We start from the raw sequence: 6,779 nt of genomic DNA on the forward strand, positions 1-6,779 counted from the left end.
TTTGTTTTCTTTTGGTTTTTTTGTTTTGTTTTGTTGATTCCTGAGGGAAGGGACGGGGATGCAGCGGTGGGGGCCCGTGGGAAGCTGGTAGGGTTTAGAATCACAGAATGTAGCGAGGCCAAAGGAAGGAGGCGGCTGCGCTTTGGGTAGGAACAACCCCCGGGATCGATCCAGGCTGAGGATGAACAGACCGAGAGCGGCCCTGGAGAGAAGGACATGGAGGGGCTGGGGGGGGGAGAGGCTGGACATGGCCCAGCCCAGAAAACCCCCGTGCCCTGGGCTGATCCCCCAGGGATGGTGGGCAGCAGGGCAGGGGGGATCTGCCCCTCTGCCCCCTCAGCTGAGACCCCCCTGCAGAGCTGCCTCCAGCCCTGGGCAACAGCAGCACAAGGACGTGGAGCTGCTGCAGAGAGTCCAGAGGAGGCCCCGAGGTGATCCCAGGGCTGGAGCCCCTCTGCTCTGGAGCCAGGCTGGGAGAGCTGGGGAGGCTCAGCTGGGGAAGGGAAGGATCCAGGGAGACCTTGGAGCCCCTTGCAGAGCCTAAAGGGGCTCCAGGAGAGCTGGAGCGGGACTGGGGACAAGGGGGAATTGGCCAGAGGAAAGGGTCAGATGGGATTTTGGGGAGGAATCCCGGGACATCCCGCCCTGAACCTCCCTCAGGTGGGACCGGCCCCGCAGAGCACCCCCCCTCCGTGATGACGTCACCGGCGGCCGCGCGGCCCCGGCGGCCCCGCCCCTGCGCCGCTGTAAGTCCCGCCCCTTCGCCGCTTTCCTCGCGCTCCCATTGGCTGCGCCCGCCTGCCAGTCAAACCTCCGCCCCCTCAGAGGAGGGGTGACGTCATCGCGGAGGGGGCCGAGCGCGGCCCCGGGCGGGCGGTGGGGGCGGGAGGCGCCCCCTGGCGGCGGCGCGTGAGGGGGGGCAACGAGCCCTCCGGGTGATCCCGCCCTGCGCCGCCGGGAAAACGGAGATTCGTGGGATCGTGGAACGGTTTGGGATGAACGGAGCCTGGAGATCGTCCAGTCCCACCCCCTGCCATGGGCAGGGACATCTCCCACTATCCCAGGTTGCTCCAAGCCCCGTCCAACCTGGCCTTGGACACTTCCAGGGATCCAGGGGCAGCCACAGCTTCTCTGGACAGCTTGTCCCACAGTGCAACCCAGCGCACTGCCAGCTGCTATTTGCTTTCATAACTGAGTATCTTGCCATCAGTCATTTTGCACTGTTTGCAGCGTGAGTTATCTCAAATTCATCTGAGGACAGGGTGGCTGGAAAGCTGGAAAAGGCCCTGGGGGATGTTGGTGGCAGCGGCTGGACACGATCCCAGCTGTGCCAGGGGAGGCTCAGGTTGGACAGCAGGAGGAATTTCTCCCTGGAAAGGGTGGTCAGGCCCTGGCAGGGGCTGCCCAGGGAGGTTTGGAGTGCGCAGCCCTGGAGGTGTCCCAGGAAGGTCTGGCTGTGGCACTGAGTGCTCTGGGCTGGGGACAGGGTGGGGATCAGGTGCAGAGTGGACTTGATTATCTTGGAGGTCTTTTCCCACCTCAATGGTTCTGTGAAAAGGTTTCATAAAAGTCATGTCCCTCCCAAGGCAGGGCTCTGAAGACAGACACTGGGGTTTATTTAGTGTTTTGGTTTCTCAGCCCTCCCAGCTGTCCCAGCCCTTAGTGGGGTCCCAGCTCTGTCTCCAGATCCCCTGGGCTCGGGCAGTGTCTCCTCTCCCGGAGCTGACACAGCAGACACGCAGGAGTTTGAGGCTTCACAGAGAAGGTTTATTTTTAGCACTTTGCTGGATCAGTGTAAGGGCACTGCACAAACACTTCCTCTCTGTCACTGAGCAGACAGGGGGAAGCTCCAGTGTCCATGGAGAGCTCGGTGGCGCAGGCACTGCCACGGATCCCAGCTGGGGACCCACGGGGCCGGCGGCTCCCAGTCACTCCCGAAAGGTTTATGAGCACTAGATGTTTGCATTGATGTCACAGCAGCCTTTTGTCCTAGAGAGCTTGTTCATGGCCTCCAACACTTCAAAGAAGTTCATCTTTAGGGTCCTGGAGAGGAAGCGGTACCACACAGAATCACTGAGGTGGGAAAAGCCCTCCCAGCCCATGGATCCCCCCTGTGCCCCATCCCCACCTTGTCCCCCAGCCCAGAGCACTGAGTGCCACAGCCAGGCCTTCCTGGGACACCTCCAGGGATGGGGACTTCAGTGCCTGACCACTCTTTCCATAAAGAAATTCTCCCTGAGATCCTCACTTATCCCTCTGCAAACAAGATGGAATATTTTCTGTCTGTTGTCTGAGGCTGGCCCTGATTTTAAGTTGTTAAATGTTATTCCCTGAGGGAAATGATCCCGCAGGAGACACCCCACCAAGGACAAGGACACCTTTGCTCTTGGTTGCTCCCTCAGGAGACCATCGTTGCTCTGCTGGTATGTTTGGGGGTGTCCTGGGAGAGGTGGAACAGCTCTCACATTTCTCCACACCACACCCTCCCCAGGGCCTTCTGTCTGATCCCAGTGGGGCACTGATGTGCTGTGACTGGGGGAAATTACCCAGTTAGGAGGAATGGGGTGGAAGGGGAGAGCCAGCAGGACCCAGCAGGACCCAGCAGCCTCTTCCTGGGCTTGCCAGGGCCAGCTGAGCACTGGGAGTTGCAACACCCAGAGCTGTGTCCTGTGTGTGCCCTGGGGACGGGAACAGTGAATCACTGCCAGTTGTGCAACAGGGTTTGGGGTTGGGGAGGTTCACTGGGGAGAGCTGTTACTCACACTGGGCTTGCTGGTTACTCAAACCCTCTCAGAGCAGGGCCCAGCCCGTGTGCTGGGATGGAAGAGCCTTTGTCACCCTGGGGCCGCCCTGAACAATCCACTTTGTGTTCTCCAGCTCCTCCCCTGGCCAAGGCAGGGGCAGGGGACAGGTCAGGCCATGTGAGGAGGTTCTGGGCCCACTGTTCCTGGTTGCTCACCTCGAGGGACGAGCTCCCACGGAGCACAGACTGTCCCAGCCCTTGGACACCTCCAGCTCACACCACTTCGGGAACGGGTGGAACCCCAAACGTGTGCAGGGACAAGAGCCCCAGTGGAGCTGTTAAACGGCCCCAGATGCTCAGGGAGTTGTGTGAGGAGGAATAGAAAAGGGGTTGGAGTTGCTCCACCTGCTGCCACAGGACGTTGTCCTCTTAGCAGGGGTCCCACAGCGTGGTCTGAGCTCTGGGCAGGAGCAGGAGCTCTGAACTCCGGCCACAGGCACGGGCAGGGCCCAGCTGCCTGTTTTATTTCACTGTTGTCATCATGGAGGCAGGAGAACTCAAATACACAGAATCACAGAATCATCCAGCTGGGAAAAGCCCTCCCAGCCCATGGATCCCCCCTGTGCCCCATCCCCACCTTGTCCCCCAGCCCAGAGCACTGAGTGCCACAGCCAGGCCTTCCTGGGACACCTCCAGGGCTGGGCACTCCAAACCTCCCTGGGCAGCCCCTGCCAGGGCCTGACCACCCTTTCCAGGGAGAAATTCCTCCTCCTGTCCAACCTGAGCCTCCCCTGGCACAGCTGGAGGCCGTTCCCTCTCCTCCTGTCCCTTGTTCCCTGGGAGCAGAGCACGACCCCCCCCAGCTCCCCCCTCCTGTCAGGGGGTTGCAGAGCCAGAAGGTCCCCCCTGAGCCTCCTTTGCTCCAGGCTGAGCCCCCCCAGCTCTGGTAAACTTTTTGAGACACCTTAGAAAACCCAACGTAAGAAAGAAGCTTTGCCAGAAAGCTGAATTCCTGAGGAGGGGAGGTCCCCCACACTGCTCTTCTCTTTTCCAAACGTGGTGTTGGTTCTCACCAGGCTTCCAGGCAACATCCTGCCTCCAGCTGATCCTCACAGCCCCGTGGAGCAGCTCCTGACGAGGCCGTTTGGGCGTGGCAGGAGAGGATGGGGTTTGGAGCAGCTCCAGCCGCCGCTGCCAGCAGGATCCAGCTCTCACCACCTCGGATCTCACCTCCCTGCCTCTCCCGGGCAGGTGGACAGACAGAGCATGAGAGGAACAAGAAATGCAGCTCCCTGTCCCTGGAATGGGGATCCCCATTCCCATTTCTGGTCCAGCCACTCCGCCGGGAGCAGAAGGACTCGGTCAGTGCTTCAGGTGACAGGGAGGACACAGGGGGCCTGCAGAGCCTTTGGCAGGTGGCTCCCTGTGCTGGACGTGGCTGTTATTTCTGCACAGTCACCTCGGCCTGGCTTCTGACGTGGCAGTGCCTGGAGCCATCCCAGGAGCCTCCTGCCCTCGCCGCTGCCCGGTGCAGCGGGACAGAGCTCGGCCCTGAGCCTTCAGGGGCCTCTGCCCCATCCAGGACAGCCAACCCCTGCAAGAGGTTCAGCCCCTCTGTCTGCTGCCAGAAATTCCTGCCCTGCAGCCGTGGCACCCTCGCTGGGTCAGGATCCCGTGCTGCTGAGGGGGGAAGGAGCCCGGCGTTGTTGTCAGTGCTCTGCAGAGCCAGTCACAGCCTCGTTTCCTGCACTTGGGAATCGGGGAGCGGAGCCACGGTGGAACAAGGGGCTGAGAAGCAGCGACTGCAGACTCCCCACTGCTGCTGGGCGAGGCTCTGACCTCTGGCAAGGGCAGCTCTGCTCCCCTGGCAGCCGGGGGCTCCCACCTGGAATCAGGGAATCACAGACCCAAGAAGCATTGGCGTTAGAAAAGCCCTCTGAGGCCATCGAGTCCAACAGTTGCCCCAGCACTGCCAAGGGCACCACTCACCCACATCCCCGAGTGCAACATCCCCACGCGCCTGGCGAGGAGGCAGTGCCAACTCCAACTCCTGATTCCTTCTGGAGCAGCCCCTGCTGACTGAGGGGCTCCCTGGCAGGTTGTTAATGATAAAGCAATAGTTACCTGCGAAGGAAGATGAAGTGTCAGTCCCCGGATCCACGGAGAGCAGGGCCTGCCCCACACCCACTGGGGATTCATTCTGCTTGCCCGAGGCTTTGGAGGGATCTCGGGAGCAATGTCCCTGGGCAGCAGTGGAGTGCAGTGCAGGCAGACTCTGCCTTTTCCAATTGCAGATTATCAAATCCTTTAATCTGGGGGCGGCGATGCTGAGCTGCTGCCTTACGGGCGCTGCTCACCCCACATCTGTTGGAAACCACGGTCCAAGATAAAAGCCTGGAGCCTCCCACGTGGTTGCCAGCCTTCCCTTTTCCCTCCCCTCTCAGCCCCCCTGGGACCTTGGCAGAGGGGTGGTGGGGCACAGCCCGGGGCTGCGGGACCTTGGCAAGAGCCCGCGGAGTTCCCCAGGTCCCGCAGGAGCTGGGTCACGGCTCGGGAGCCACAGCCATGGAGCACTGGGCACGTGTGGGCTCCCAGCCTGCAGCTCCCAAACCAGGCAGGGCTGCAGCTCCCTCCAGCCTCCTGGTAGTGTGGCTGGTGGTGGGTGAAGTGGGACGAGACGCTGCTAAGCCATCCAGCCCCACATCCCAACAGGATTTCTCCTCCGGAGCCGCGTCTGCTCCTCGGAGCGGCCCCGAGGGCCTGCAGGAGAGGCAGCACTTTGCAGTGGGTTTTATTCCTCGTCTCCCGTTCATCAGCAGACACAGCTGCCCCCTCCCCTGGCCGTTTGGAGCATCCAGGGGTCATGTGGAGCGACCTGGCTGTGGAGGGGAAGGCGTTGGAGCTCTGCCCCCTGCGCTGGCTCCCGTTCCCCCGCTGCCGTCTAATTATAGAGGAGTCAGCTGCTGGCAACTGAGCCATCCTAAATCCAGGCTTATTATGAGCTGTGCTGGCCCCTCCGACTGCCCCCCTTTGGGTATGGGCTGGATCTTGCACCAGATCCCCTTCCTGCCTTCCCAGCTGGCTGGGGGGGCTCCCCTTTCCCACCCTCCTGTGCCGGGCCCGGGCAGTCCCTGCTCAGTTCACTGCCTGAAAAGCCAGAAATCCTCTGATCTCAGCCCCAGGGCTGGAGCCCGAGGCCCTGCTGCTTCCCAGGGATCTGGCACGTGGAAATGGGGATGGCAGGAGGGATGCCTGGATGAGGGGTGGATGAGGAGTGCCACAGGCAGCAGGGGACATGGCTGAGCTGAACCACAGAACTGCCCTGGAGGAGGGAAATGGGAAACAAATCCAGTGGATCTCTGGGAATGCTGGCAAGGTGGTTTGGGGGAAAGCAGCCAAATGCCTGCAGGACCCCCAGAAACCCTTTTCCCCTGGAGAAGCCAAGAGGGCGAGAGGGAGAAGGGCCATCAGTGGGGGACAGTGAGAGGATCCACCTTCTGAGCCCGAGCCAGGAACACTGTCCCACCAGGATGTGTCCTTTTCCCGTCAGGGAACACAGGCTCTTCTCCGGGACTGCTCCAGCCAACACCAGCACCAGGTGGTCAAAGCCCAAGGGAAAGCTGAAGGAATGTCAACCCAGTGACTCAGCACGGAGGCTGCTGTCCCTGCTCCCGACCCCTGCACTTCCCTGTGTCCCTGCAGCAGCACTGCAGAGGGATGAGGTCCCCCTGGGGACACTGGTGCCTCCTGGGACCTCACTGGTGGTGGCAGGACTGTGCCCCCAGGACACTTGTGAGCCCCAGCCCGTTTTCCTGGTGACAGCAGAGGTAGGATTTTGGCAGCTCCTGCTGCAGCTTTGGTTTAAGCACCACAGGGCTGGGCAGTGGCAGCAAGCTGGGAATGGCACTGGGACCAGGGAATGAGGCTGAGAGGGAGGAGGTGAGGCCAAGCTCCATTCTGCATCCTGCCCTGGGCTGGGGCTCCGGGAGCAGATCTGAGGCACCCTCGGAGCAGGGTTTGGGAGCAGGGTTTGGGA

The sequence above is a fragment of the Corapipo altera genome, unplaced genomic scaffold, assembly GCF_003945725.1.
Source record: "Corapipo altera isolate COAL_440 unplaced genomic scaffold, ASM394572v1 288, whole genome shotgun sequence".
Taxonomy (NCBI): domain Eukaryota; kingdom Metazoa; phylum Chordata; class Aves; order Passeriformes; family Pipridae; genus Corapipo; species Corapipo altera.